Below are 15,889 nucleotides of genomic sequence, written 5' to 3' on the forward strand. Positions count from 1 at the left end.
AATGAATCTCAAGAGTAACTTGAATAGAATAAGTTTCTTAATGCAAAATTAGAAATGACAAGGGATGGAAAGGATACTCAAGGATTTGATTACCTTCTTCTTGATCACGGATTATCTCACAATCCCGTTTCAATTCAAAACCCAACTCATTAGATGATGAACTTGAAGAACATGGAGTATTTTTATTACAAAAAGTAGAACACTAGGTGTATTTAAGTGAAGTGGAAGGTTCAATAAGAATATATGCTTTAACCGAATTGGGTTCAAGATCTAAATCTTTCAAAAAAAAGTCTTCTTGAGAAACCAAAAGACTAGTTGATGCACTTGGACAATCTTCATCACCTTCATCAATAGAATCAAAATCATTGGAATGATGGTTGTTCAAGACTTTATATTGATTATGAAAATCAATTCCATTTGATTCATCATCGATATTCATAGATTCAAAATCAACCAAGGATGGAAGAACATGATCTTGAGATGGGGTATTTTGAAAAGAAAAAGAAAGATCAAAATAATCCTCACCTTCCTACTCTATCTATGAAGAGTGACTACATTGCACCTAATCATTTTTTATATTAAAAGATTTAAAATTGTGCAAATCAAGGGGAAATGGGTTATGAGAATGAGATGATGGAGGATGACATGAATCCAAATCAGATTCTAGAGTAGATTTGTGAGCGTTAATAACATCTGGTGGAATGTGTTAGCCTCCTGTTGCAACAGGTGTTCATCTTTCATGATTGACATTTTTTACATGCCAAATATGTCATACTTTGCATGCTGCAATGCTCCATATTTCCAGAAAGAGGTAAAAAAAGAGGCCATGAAAGTGTGCCAGTATAAATGCCACTACTGTATTCCAATTTTGATTACTTAACCACTTTTGAAGAATGTTCTGTTAAGGGAAGTCCAAACAGCTTAATCTTGGCTTCCCTAGGTTTCAATTTCTTGCTTTAGAATATAGAGAACGAATATCTGTCCAAACAGCTTAATCTTGGCATATTTGTAGATACGTAGAGAAACAAAGGAGCCCAACTGCTTAATCCGGGCCCTTGGCAGAAATAAGGATAGATTTAGATAGGAGGGCAGTCAAAAGAAAAATTGTAAAGCAGGGTCTGCAAGTCTAAGTGCACCCAAACCAAAAAGAAGAAAAAATGTTAGGTAAGTAGGCTGGGTAGGCAGCTTTGGGGTTGCAGAATGTTGAATTGTGAGTCTTGCTCTAGACTCGAAACGTCGACATGAAAAAGATGAACACTGTGGATTATCCGAATTCAATTACCTCTCAAAAACCACTCCACAGAAACCTGCAATCCAAAAAAAAAAAATGTTGAATTGTGATCAATTTTGTGTTTTAAAGTGATATTGTACTTCAGGTCACAGGTGCAAGGCAGTTTTCATTTGAAGGAGCTCAAGCGAGGCGTGTCTAATTCCCCCTTCTTCTTATTCCCCAAAGTCACTCACTAACTTTCCTGAAGAGGTCAAGATCTGCTTGATACCTCTTAGTTTCATCATTTTCCATATTATTTGCCTTGGAAAAGATCTACTTCACTCAAGGAGTGTTCATGCTTCCTCTATGAATCATTTTCCCCAAAATAGCCTAAGATTCACACACTTAGCACTTTCTTGCCATTTCCATATTAACCACTAACTCTATTATGTAGCTCCCTAAATCATTTCCCTATCCCCTACTATGCAAAAATATATAAAAACCCAAAAATATTAAGTAGCCCTTCCTTGGCACTATAGCCATATTCTTCTAAGTCCGGGAGGCAGTAGTCCATCTGGGGCTCCTACTAACCCATCCGCGTCCTGACTGGAGTTAGTCTGACATCTGGTCACACTAACAACCATTCCCCCTCAACCCTAACCCTGCAATACCCATGTTCCGCCCTTATCCTAAAGTTTTACATGTAAATATTTGCCCCGCTCACTCATAATCCCATAAACCCACTTTCCCAAAGTTTTTCCCCCGCCGGATTAAACAATTAAATAAAAGGCGCCGCGAGCCCCGTCCCTTATCGTTCCGCCGCCTCATCCGTCCCGCCAACCGTCCGATCGCTCATGCCCGAGATCTACGATGGGCGGGTCTTGTCACCTCCGAAGCAGTCGAGGGTTAGCGCCGAGGAGATGGGCGGTTTTCCCGTCGTACTCCCGCCACGCATCGCCCTCTTGATTGTGGCGGAGCCCCCTCTGCCGAAACCACTTCTGCTCAATAGCGGTGCGCCCAAAACCGAATACCGCTCCTCCCCCTCTTGCGTCAGCACCACATCATGCTGATGTCACCATCCCGCGTCGGCCTCCTGCCACCGTGTCCTTGCCACGTAGCTCCCACCGTACTACCACGTCACCTCCTCTGCCGTACCGCCACATCACTCGGCCGTACTGCTAACGTCACCCCGCTGACATCACCCTGCCACGTCACTGCCGTACTGGGACCCACCTGCTAACGTCATGCTGACGTCACCGTCAAAAAGTGCGAAAGGTGCAAATCGCAGCCTAGGAAGCCCAGAATCAGAATCTGAGGCAGTTTTTCATGCGTGATTAGCGCCTGGCTATGGGGAATAGGCCAAAATGGAAAGCCCTTTCGTGACTCGGCCTCCAGCAGGACTAAAAGGCGCAAAATGACCAGAATTTCTTCGCGAAGAATTCAGAAAGGGGAAAACACAGTTTTTAAAGCAACAGAGGGCCGAACGGCTGCCATGAAAGGTCGATGGGACAGTCTAAACCACTCAGAAGACATTAAAGAGGCTAGGTTCAGCGCCAAAGAGTATTAAAGGAAAGATGAAGCATCAAAGAGTATCAGTTCAGCAACATCAAAGCAGGTGAAAATTAAAAACCTCCATCAAAGTCAACAAAACAGTTAAGGCCATTTAAAAACTTATCTGGTCGGGATTAGTGCACATTAATGCCATCAAACAGCAGCAGAACCAAGTTAGAGGTGGAGATACAAAGACAAATCACAGTTATTACAGAAAGACTGCACCGAGCCACCTAGGACAGACATTAACTCCGTTTGATACAGGTGCCCTCAGCACAGTTCAAAGATCTTTTCATGCATTTATTTCTGGATAAGATTAGGTTAAAGTAATCATTTTCTTTCAGAACTGTTTAGGTCGGCTGTAATAGATTAATTTTGGGTAATTTTCCCTATTTATACCGACCCTCTATATTGTTTAAGGGGTTGGTTGATTGATTGTATAGGAAAGGAGAGACTCGCATTTTATATTTGATATGTTTTTCTTAATCAAAGATTACTGAAAGCTTAGAGAATGGACTGTTTGATGTGTTGTTAATGCTTTCTGAAGGATGAATTTGGAATTCTTGTGCTGCAATGTGAATCAATAAGTGTTCCTCACCTCTGTTATTTTAATTTCGTACATGCTCAAGTTACAGAACGAAGGATTGGTTTAGAATTTGCTTAGCTGCACTCTGTGCTCAGTTAAACCAGAAAGAGAGAGCCCTCTCTGATTGCAGGTGGGCTAGAACCTGTAGTCCAAAGATTGGTTTGTGGTTACCTCGGCCGTATCTTTTCATGAGCTTAAGGACAACCTGAGTGATAACATAATGGCGACTCTGCTGGGGAACTCCTCAGATAATTTCACCAATCAAGGTGGAAAGCTTGACTAGGGAAATTGAACTAATTTTTGCAATTGTTGTCTATTTCTTAAAACTACAGATGAAGTCTGAATTTCAGCCAGGAAGCCTTTGAAACTGTTCTTACTTTGCATTTACAGGATTAAATAAAAGCTTCTTCAATCAATCTTCATTCTAGGTTTAAGCTCTAAACAGCTGTCTCAAAAATTTAATCAATTCCTTCCTAAACTACAAACATTCCCAGGAAAACACCAAAAACAAAATTTGGAAGCTGGCTCTGTTAGTGTCGGTCATGATGCCCTCCATCGGTGATCAAAAGCTCTTTGCATTATGCATAGGTAGGTGTCTCATCAATGTCAGTTTTGCATTCCGTTAGGCATGCCATAAAACTGATGGAGGAGCTGGTCCTTGTTCCCTTCTTGGCTTTGCTGGATCAGGTCATATCAGTTAATGAGCTTGTGTCACATTTGTTTTGCTTTGTCTTGAAGTCCAAAGTCTTAGGTCTAGGGTTTCGGTCAAAAGTCTTTGCAATGTCATGAGTCAAAAGTCCATGAGTCCCCAGCAAGCCAGAAGGAGGTATGTAAATATGTTTCATTGATATTTTCATCAGGTACAGCCCATTTATACCTTGGATTTAAAAACCCTGTTTTTAAAGCCAAGGTCATGTCAATTTTGCAAAAAATAAGGAAATTTCAAAAATTCTTCAAAATGTTGGCAATAGCCCTGGTCTTCTCGCCAGAGTCCATCAGATGGTCTACCTGCAAAAAGAACGGAGTTAAAGCACTCAAAGAGCCAAATTCAGGACAAAGAAAACTCAAATCAGTGTTAAAAGTGAATGCCAAAACAAAACATTAGAAAGTGGGTTTGGTAAGTAAATTTTTTCAAATTGGGCCTATAAAGAGTCAAATTCCCTCTAAAACACCCTCATTGTGCATCTAAGAGCTTGCAAGGCAAAGAGTTAGGGCGAAGAGGCGAACGAAGGCGAAGTGCAGAGAAATTGGTCGTTTTTCAGGTGCGCGACCTGTCAGGGACTGTGCGCGACCTGTTGGGCGGTGCGCGACCTGTCAGGCGCCTCTCCGCAGTGCAAAAACATAACGGGCGCGACCTGTCAGCCCGTGCGCGACCTGTCAAAGCCTGTGCGCGACCCGTCAACCTGTCACTCACAAAACCGCTTCAAAATTTGCTCAATCGCCCTCGTGCTTGCCAAATCAATCGAGGTAGGGTCTTTTAACGTGTTGGATGCTTGAATCAAGGATGTTTGGCTTGTGCTTATATATATTTTTGCTACCAAGAATGTAAAGAGAAATGGATTTTAGTTATTGCTTGTTCATGTAGGCATAGTGCTAGGGTTGGTGTTTTTTCAAGGTTTTTATTCTCATTTATATTCCCTCCATTTTTTCCCATTGATTTCGCAATTGTCATTATACATCTCTATCATATGTCATTTGCAAAGAAATTAAAATTTTCCCATCTCCAAATGTCAAACCCTATCCCTCCCTAAACATATTCCCAAAACCCTAATACCCTCCATTGTGATATAAAAACACACACAGCAAAAGAACAAATTTCTATGCAAGAAAAACAAAATGATGTGCAAAAAGAAAAAGGCAATATGATGGCAAAATGACAAAACTAAGAGAAAGGCAATATGGCTGTGCATAGTCATTACAAAACAGAGAACATATTGCTGTGTATATTCAAAGCAAAAACAAAGACAATGCAGCTGTGTATATTTATCAAAAAGACATATTGCTTTGAGTATTCATTACAAAAATAATGTTGCTGTGTCTCCCAAAACTAAACCCTGTTTTCCCTTTTCCCTTCTATCCCCTAATATCCTTGTTTCAATACAACTCTTTTCCCTTTTGAAGTTGTCAATGAAATCTCTTTTCCCCTTTTGACAAAAATGTAAATAAAGCCCTCCTTCCCCTATGACAAATGTAAAAGAATCCCTTGTTTCCCTTAGCATCAAATGTACATGAATCCCTTGAAAAACAGAGTATGCCTTATAATGTACAGTCAAAGGACAAAATCAAAGAGCAAGTTGTTGATGCTAGTGATCTATGCTGCCCCATACCCCTGTTATACATGCTGTCCCTTACCCCTTGTTGAGCATGTATATCCTTTCCCTTGGTTATTATCATCCATGTTTCCCTAATAAAAACATTTCTTTGCAAATGATTTCCCGGTGATTAAGATGAGATTGTATGTTTGACAGTTTGTGAATTGTCCCTTAGAAATTCCTTATTTTTATATGTTTCCCTTTCCTTATGAAAAATCCCCTCCCCTAACATTTCCTTCATGATTTTGTTCCCCTTGAAAACAGCATACAACTCAGCATTTTTGCAGGCAAGGGCAGCAGTCTACTTTATCTATTTTCTCCACTTTGCTCAAAAGCACCATGTCAACCACTGAAACCTATGAGCAAGGTGATGACCGGTCTTCTTCCACAGAGGTTGAGGTACAGCGGAGGCCTCGTAGGGGTGGCAAAGGTGGTCATCATAAAAGAGAGGAGCCCACCTCTTTGGCAGAGTTGCAGGCCTGTCCTATGGCAGTGAATTGTTTCCGTTATATGTCATGTTTTCAGTTCTGTGAGAGGCTTGTCCAGATTCAGCACCACAGGGAGTTGGCCCGCTTATTTGTTTTTCACCTTCATGATGGGCAGGTCACTCTTGCAGGGGTGAATTTTGTGCTATATCCGGAGGTGATTTCAGAGGCTATCGGGATACCAAATGTGGGTGAGGTGTGGCCCAAGCGCAAAATGCTAGATTATGTTTATTTTGAGCCATATGTCAGGCCAGCATTCATGAGCCACTTGTCGGGGGTCTTTCCTTTCAGGTTCCTCCGGGGGGAGTATGCTCCGATCATGCGGCTTATCATGCATTACTTCACATGTGAGGGGAGATTTTCACAGGTCTTCTCTTATCACATTCGCCTGTTGATGCACTTTACCCGAGTGAAGATGATGAACATCCTGGTTTTCTTCTTCCAAGACATTCAGAGGATGGTGTCCGTGTTTCAGAGGTGGTCCCCAGCTCAGCAGTATAGGAGTTTGTGCCATCATGGTCTCATCCCGCTCATTGTTTCCCATCAGTTGAGTCAGCAGGGCATTCCATGGGCAGACTTCATTTCTCATGAGTTCTTTACAGTGCCACCACAGCTAGAGCCAGAGCCAGAGGCCATTTATGAGGAGGGAGGTCCGTCACACCAGCCTGAGATCACTGTTCCGAGACATGTTGCTTCCTCACCTCAGCTCACTTATCAGAAAGGCCCGAGGGCCTTGTTTGTAGTAGCTCGGCGAGTACTATCTCCACACCAGGTGGAAGGGGCCTCGCGTTCTCCATCAGCAGTACGGGAGGGCAAACAGCCCATGACAGAGGAGGAGAGAGCTGGTGACACACAGGTTGACATCATTGATCTTGATGCTCGCTCCCCCACTTCAGATTTGCATGAGATCATCCGACAGAGAGAGGCGGAAAACCGCTTGTTACAGTAGAAGCTCGACATGGCCCAATGGACAATAAACTATCTTGAGCAGCGCAACAAGCAACTTGAGGATGAGAAAGAGTTGGATGAGCTGTGGAGGATTCGAAGTGACCGAGTCATCAACCATAGGAGGCCCGGTGACTTGCTGCCCAAGGAGAGGGAATCCATGCTTATCCGTGTGAATGCACACTTGGAGAGGCTATTGGAGAAGGCCAACCAGGACAAGAGACTGCTACGGAACATGAAGAATCATTACTGGGCGAGGATGCATGTTTGCAAAGCAAAGATGAAGATATTCCAGAGGAGGTTGTCCGAGGCCCGCAAGAGGAAGAAGAAGACCAACCCGCTCCGTATCTTGGCTAAGGCCTCTCTCACTCACCATGATACTCATTAGCATCCTCCTAGCAGCAAACCCAAGAAATTTTGAGAGTTTTGAAGCATTTTTGGCATTTTTGGGAATTTTACAGGTTTTGGCCATTTGACGGGTCTCACCCCGCGCGCGACCCTACATGGGGGCAACTCAGAACGGGGAAAACTTTGCATTTTTGGAATTTTCATGCAAAAATACACTTGCCTATGGATGGGTTTCAGATTTTATGGAGATTTGGGCTTCCAAAAGCTCAAAATACATGCAAATTTTGACTTTCTGCCCCTATTTTGAGTTGCAGAAAGCTGTCTTAGGAGAAATGACTTTTGAGGTGTCAAATCAACTCCAAATTCAAATATTCTAGTGGATTTGGAAATTACACTCGCAGACCTTTCCAACGAGCTATCTTGCACCTGATTTGGACACCGGGAAAGCCCTCAAACAGAGCTGTGAATGTGCGCGACCTATCAGAGTGATGTGTGCGACCTGTCAGGGAAATTTGCCTGTTTTGACCAGTTCAGCCAGCAAAACACTGTTTTCATCTTGGTTGACTTTTGAGGCATGTAAATGATGGATTTTTGTGTAATTTTCATGGCACTTAGATACTTTTACTCTCCTTCATCACTTCTAGAAGATTCTTTGATGTAAATGGTAAATATTTAATGCATGGATAGGTTTCCTAAGTTTTAGAGGCAAGTTGTTTTAACTGCCTATTATCTAGTGCTCAGTTTAGAATTAGTTGAAACAGCTCCTAGGAAGCTGAGCTCGACCCCTAGAGGTGGGGAAAGGAGTTAGATCATCTATATTATGCCTTCTCTTTCTCATTTTCATGGTTGGACTCTTGAGGGAGAAGCTCCTATTGTATATTTTACTTGTATCTCTGCAATTTGAGGAAAAGGAAGACCAGGGTTTTTGCAGACATCATTGGGATTCTTGTGGACTCTTCTGTTGATGGTGTGTTCTCTTATTGTAATTGTAAGTGTTTTTATGTGTTCCATCCCTTTCTTTACTGCTGCTAATTAAACAAATGAAGTGATAAAGTTTGAATTCATGCATGTCATGCTCAGCTTTCAAATTTGTTTAATGTTTATGTTTTCCACTGTCTAAAGAGGATTCAAAGTCATTGTTTGCCCTCCTTAGCTTCTCTTCTTTCCTCCTTGATCATCCATCTCAGCTAAAGGCATCAGCACAAATGCCTACCTTTCCCCAAAGACCCACCTGCAAAAACTGAGCTCAATCCCCGCACCCTGAATTGCACTCCCTCCAATTGCCACCAAAAACCCCAAAAAACTTTAAATCAACCCTCCTTATCAGTTTACTAGCCTAATATCAGTGTTCCTAATTGGGTCAGCTCATCCTATTGAAATATCTACCGAGTTTGACCGGAGAGAGCCTTCTCCTGCCTCGTAGGGCTAGCTACGAGGCTAAATGGTTTGATGTAGCCTTGAGATTTGTCTATCTCAGCCTAGGTGAAATTTCAAGCGCTAACATATTGGCGACCATACTGGGGAGAACAAATTTGTAATTTTCTCATTGTAGTGTGATTTCTTAATTCTTAGACGAAGTCTGAAGATACGCCAGGTAGCCTTCGAAAACGCTCTTGTTTTACATCAGCGTGAGTAGATAAACGCTGCTTCAGTCGATCTCCGTGAGCTTCTGAAACCCTCACTTCAGTGACATTTTTATCCCAGTATCATTATGGACTCTAAGCTTCGGATGATAGGCTAAGAGTTTCCATACGGCTGAGCGGTTTTTCCTTTCCTAGTCTATTCGCGAATACAAGCTGGCTTCTGATCCAAGACCAATTGTTAGATCTAATTCATCGCCTGCTGTTATTAAATATTTTGAAGATCTTGATTTTGATGAAGGTTTTGAATTGTCTTTGTTTAAAACTAAGTCTGACAGTGCACTCGACTCTTTAGTCCTTGATCCTAATTTTGCAGCCTCCACTGACTACGAGAGACACAACAAGGTGATTGAAAATTTTATATTGAGACATCTCCAGACAGACATTCAAACCACTACCCTTGTTGATTTTCTTGAGAACATCTCTGATAATATTGGATCTGCTCTTAATACCTCTGATAATATTGGATCTTCTCACACGGCTCACCAAGAATCCTTCCCTCCTTTTATTTCCATTTCACCTATAGTAACTCATCCCGAAACCCCTGTTGGTTCCCCTTCATCTCATACACCTCAAACTCCTCCCACCCCTTCAACTCCACAAACTTCTCTCCCCATTGTTACAGCCCCTGTTATCATACTCCCACCTCCCCCTCCTCAAACACATCCTACTCCTCCACCTCCCCCGCCTAGAGCAATGGCTGCCCAGTTTGCTCCCCTTGTTCTTCCCCAAAATCTTCATGACATGCCAGCTGACTATCAAAGCAAAATACCCATGTTTGATGGCACTCCTCAAAGTGTTTCAGCGCAGCAGCATATAGACCGGATGACTACCTTTTTTGATCTATATGAGTTAGACGAGGAAGATGTTACAATGAGATTGTTCGTTCAGATATTTGGAGGAGAATTTCGGAAATGGTTCAGAGGGCTGGCAGCTGGTAGTATCGTCTCTTTGGAAGCACTTGAAAGGCAATTCTTGGACCGATGGGAAATAAGAAAAGACCCGCTGCAAATCAATGCCGAGTACAACAACCTCAAGCGAAATCTGGGTGAGTTGGTTCAAGACTATATAATCAGATTTAATTCAGTTTATAACGCTATCCCCGATGATTTGAAACCATCAAGAAAGTCAGCATTGCTTAAGTTCCCGGATGGTTTCGATCCGGAGATGGCCTACTCACTGCGGGACCGAGATCCTCCTACCTTGGAGGAAATGCAGAAAATTGCAGTCAGTGTGGAGGCTAATTTGAATGACAAAAGGGCAAGAATGAAGGCGGAGAAGAAGGTCACAATCAAAGAAGAGGCAGCATCCACTTCTCAGGTTCTTCGTACAGTTGAGGAGGTGAAAAAGGCACTCCAAAATCTTAGCCTTGGAAAACCGGAACCACAAGTTCGAAACCCAAATTTCAGAGGTCAACAACAGCAGCCCCAATATAGAATCAAACAGCGGGAAACACGAGCATAAGAATCAGCTGTGCAGCAGCCAATCCAACCTCCACTTCAGCAAAACTATGTCACTCAAGAATCAGAAGATGAAGGTGAAGGTGTTGGTGAAGAAAATCATTTCTTCACTCCCGATGATTTGCCCACATACATCACGGAGGAAGAAGAGCTGATAGGTAATGCTTATACACCTCAAGATGAACATTACATTTTATCTAATGATGTTGTACTTCAAGATGAGTCTGAAGAGTATCAAAGAGGTTATTTACACGCTTTATCAGCTCAGCAAGGCCAGCAAAGACAATTGAGAAACCGGACGATTCCCATACATCCGATTCAAAAGAGGGCGGAAAACTTGGCAAAGAATGGTGCTGCTGTTCCACAGAGAAAAGGTAAAGAAGTCATGGATCCTTCATCAACTCAAACAGTTCCAGCAAACAAGATGGATCAGCCATCAAATGTACCCAAAGATAGAGCAGAAAAACGAGACAATCCGGCAAAGGAAGGTGAAAAGAGTCAAGCATTCAGCATTGAGAATGAAGTTGCAAAATTGAAATTGTCCATTCCATTGACAGAAGTCATGAAGAACAGTACATATCGAGCACAAATTTCCAAGATGTTCAACATTGACCCAATGTTAGATGCGGTGAACGTAGAGGATGACCAGCCGGAATTGATCTTTGGGCCAGCTCTAAATGGTGAGTCCCCCGAGAGTGATGTTCCTCCATTCTATATCAGCTTGAGAATACATGATTATGTGCTTCATAATTCTATGTTCGATTGGGGAGCGTCACATAATTTAGTGCCCAAGGCAATTATGGAGAAGTTGGGGCTTGATATTACTCGAAAGTACCATGATCTATATTCATTTGATTCCAGCCGGGTTAGATGCATCGGTTTAATTAAAGATTTGGTTGTTAGTCTGGATCAAATTCCAGCAAAGAATCTCTTGATGGATGTGGTAGTGGCGGACATTCCTCCACGGTTTGGCATGCTCCTCTCAAGGTCATGGGGATCAAAGCTTAAAGGTACACTTCAGCTGGATTTTTCATATGCTACTATTCCGGTGTTTGGACAAATGAGGAAAGTGTATCGAGAGCAAAAGATGAAGTATATGATTACTAGCAAGGAAAAGCCAGTAAATCATCCTGTAAATTATGTATAAACAAATTTAGAATCTTATGTTTTATTTGCTGATAATTTTAATGAGGTAGATAGTCAGTTAGTTCAGGTAGAAGATATCCCAGGCATTGCAGAAAATTTCAGAGAAGTATTGAGAATGGAAAGTGAAGAAAGGACTGCTGTCATAAGGTCAATCGCTGAAACAAATGGGCAGCAAATCATGACTGCAACAACATCACAAGTGCAGCCCTTGGAAGATGATGAGGATGGTCTTTGGACCATGGATTTTGATGGTGCAGTGGGCAGCGATGGAGCTGGTATAGGTGTGTGGATTCGTAGTCCATTTTCAGTCCCTAACCAAGTTCCAAGCAAGGTACGGGTGTGTTCTTACAAATTGGCTTTTGATTGTTCGAATAATGAAGCGGAATATGAGGCCCTTATTGCTGGTTTGAAAATCCTTCGAAAGTTGAAAGCAAAGAAGATAGCGGTTTATGGCGACTCCGAATTAGTTATCAAACAAGTGAAGGGGGAATTTCAAGCCAAACACCCTCGTATGCGGGCTTATCGCAATGCTGTTCTAGACATTTTGAAGCGGTTTTCAGAACATACCTTGACATGTGTGCCCCGGATACAAAATGGCGTTGCGGATGCATTGGCAAAGGCAGCAAGTAATTTTAAAATACCAATGAATTCAAGCAACAAGTTTGAAATCTATGTGAAGCATCGTCCTACAATCCAGGATAATCAAAGGTGTTGGCAAGTCTTTCAAGATGACAAAGAAATCAAAGACTTCTTGCATGGAGAAGGTAAATTTGAAGAAATCTCAATAGACATGGAGCCTGAAGGAGTGAATCAAATGGATGTTTTGCAGCTGAAGGACAATTATATTCCTAAAGGGCTGATTCCTTTAGAAGAACTTTTTGATCAAGATGATGTGGCCCGCAAGCCAACTTTGATGCCAACAGACGAAGGTGTGGAAGATGTGAACCTTGGGACAGCAGAGAATCCAAAGATGGTGAAGTTATCAAAGGCATTGCCACTCAAGGTAAAGAATCAATACATTAGATTATTGTCATCATTTTCTAATGTGTTTGCTTGGGATTATTCAGATCTAAGGACCTATGATACAAGCATTATTCAACACACTATTCCCATAAAGCCAAATCAAAAGCCTTTTCGGCAAAAGTTGCGGAGGATCAATCCCAAGTTGCTGCCTTTGATTGAGAAGGAAGTCAATAGGCTCTACAAGTCCGGAATTATAGTTCCTATTCGCTTTTCTGATTGGATCTCCAATCTAGTGCCTGTGAGAAAGAAGACCGGTGAAATACGCTTATGCATAGACTTCAGAAATTTGAACAAAGTATCTCTCAAGGACAACTATCCGCCGCCCAAAATGGACCACATATTGCAGTGGGTAGTGGGTGCTTCAAGGATGTCTTTGCTAGATGGATACTCCAGCTACAATCAGATTTTAGTGCATGAAGATGACCGTGACAAGACAGCCTTCACTACACCTTGGGGAACATTTCATTATGCCAAAATGCCATTTGGGTTGAAGAACGCGGGTGCCACATTTCAGCGAGCTATGGATATGGCCTTTGCCAATGAAAAGGATATATTCTTAGTTGTTTATCTTGATGATCTAACCGTGTTTTCCAAATCAGATGAAGAGCATTTGTTTCATTTGACTAAAGTGTTCCAAAAATGCAGAAAATATGGCATTTCCTTAAATCCGAAAAAGAGTCTTTTTGCCATGAGTGAAGGCAAGTTGTTGGGACATATCATTTCCAAAGATGGTATTCGAATTGATCCTGCACGGGTGGAAGCAATTCAGCAGCTAGAGCAGCCCCGAAATAAGAAGGAAATACAATCTTTTAATGGCAAATTAAATTTTCTGCGCCGCTTCATTCCTAATCTTGCAGAGCACCTTAGAGAGATAACCAATATGCTTCGGAAGGACAGCGAGATAAAATGGACTGAGGAGGCGGTCAAATCTTTCAATTTAATCAAGGTAATCTTGTCTTCAGCCCCAACCTTGATCAGCCCCGATTACACTCAAGATTTCATTCTGTTTTCTTTTGCTTCTGAGCATACATTGGCAGTCGTATTGATGCAAAAGAGAGAAGGAGTTGAGAGGCCAATTGCATTTTTCAGCCGAATCATAAGAGATGGGGCGCTAAATTATAATATCATTGAGAAGCAAGCGTTGGCACTGATTAAGGCTCTGAAATATTTCCGGGTATATATACTTAACTCTCATGTATTGGCATATGTCCCTAGTGCAGCCATAAAACATGTCTTGGTACAAACGGAGCCGGAAGGTAGGAGGGGTAAGTGGATTGCTGCTCTTTTAGAATATGATGTAGAAATCAAGCCTACCAAGCTGATTAAAGGACAAGGTCTCGCTAAGTTGATGGCTGAAACAAACCTCCATGCCCTTGACATCAACTTGATTGCTGCCTTGTCCGATGGTGATGAAGAAAATTCAGCGGTTCAGGTATCGGATATTTTTATTACTTCTCCTTGGTATGCTGATATAGTTTATGTACTTCAGAATGTATCCGCACCTCATGGAATGTCAAGAAACAAAGCAAGGACATTGAAGTTAAAGGCTGCTAAGTTTTGCATTATGAAATCAACACTATATTGGAAAGATCCCGGGGGCATCTTGCTGAATTGTTTGGTCGAAGACGAAGCAAAGGCAACAGTAGAGGATTTCCATAAAGGCGACTGTGGAGGTCATTTGTTTTGGAAAACTACAGCCAATAAGATCTTGCGGGCTGGTTTCTATTGGCCTTCTCTAGTTTCTGATGTGTACAAAGCGGTGAAAAGCTGCCATGAATGCCAAATATTCCAAGGGAAGCAAAGGTTGCAGCCATTGCCTCTCAAACCGGTGGAAATCAGCGCACCATTTCAGCAGTGGGGTTTAGACTTCATTGGCGAAATCCACCCAGCATCATCCGGGCAGCATCGATGGATCTTAACTGCCACCGATTACTTCACAAAGTGGATAGAGGCAATTCCCACTCGGCAGGCCACGGATTCGGTAATCATCTCTTTTCTTGAAAATAATATCTTGTCACGTTTTGGTTGTCCATTCAAATTGATTACAGATAATGCAGCGGCATTTAAGTCCAATAAGATGGTTGATTTTTGCTATAAGTATAACATCATCTTGGGGCACTCCACGGCTTATCATCCGCAAGGTAATGGGCTGGCCGAATCATCAAATAAGTCACTAGTGAACATTATCAAGAAAATGCTGGAAATTAACAAGAAAAGTTGGCACAAGAAGTTGGTAAATGCATTGTGGGCTGATCGGGTAAGTCAAAAGAAGTCAATTGGCATGTCACCATTTGAGATCGTTTATGGAATTGATGCAGTTTTTCCAACATCACTTAGTGTACCGGTCGCGAGATTGCTTCAAGAAGCGGGTGAAGATCCGGATCCAATGCAACGGCGAATCAATCAAATGATTCACTTACAGCAAACAAGGGAAGAGGTTCTCCAAAATTCTTTGAGATTGCAAGAGCGCATCAAGAAAATCTATGACAAGAAGGCAAAGTCGGAAAACTTTCAGCTGGAGGATGTTGTTTTGAGATGGGATGCCCGAAATGAGGACAAAGGTAAGCACGGTAAATTTGATAATTTGTGGAAAGGTCCTTATAAGATTGCTGCATATCGTGGTCCCAATGCTTTCCTTCTCAAAGAGTTGAATGGTGATGAATGTCCCGGTGGGTCGGTGAATGGTCGGCTTCTGAAAAGATATCATGCTTGAGCAATTGCTGCTCTAATCATCCTCATTGTAATTACTGTTTTTCTTTCATATTACAGCAAGTGTGAACTGATCTCTCATCCTTAGTTTGGGGCCCGCGGTGAAGGCTATAATTCTGAGGATGGGGATTGGTTGGTGAGAAGTTTTTAGATTGTTTATTTTCTGCAAAAGTTAGTTTGTTTGTGTCAAAGTCCTTTGAAAATTTCAGTTTTCAGTCAAAGTCCAATACAGTCATTTCAAGTTTGGTCATGTGTGTACAAGTTGACTCCATTTGCCCAATGAATAAAACATTGGTCTGCTCTCCCAGAGGTCTAAGGTTCTTGGTACCTCCAAGGAGCTACCATCCCCATTGGAGCCAATGTTAGTGTCGGTCATGATGCCCTCCATCGGTGATCAAAAGCTCTTTGCATTATGCATAGGTAGGTGTCTCATCAATGTCAGTTTTGCATTCCATTAGGCATGCCATAAAACTG

This window comes from Pinus tabuliformis, chromosome 5_2 (assembly GCF_031772625.1).
Source record: "Pinus tabuliformis cultivar Carrire ecotype Pingquan chromosome 5_2, CPIR1, whole genome shotgun sequence".
In the NCBI taxonomy this organism is placed as follows: domain Eukaryota; kingdom Viridiplantae; phylum Streptophyta; class Pinopsida; order Pinales; family Pinaceae; genus Pinus; species Pinus tabuliformis.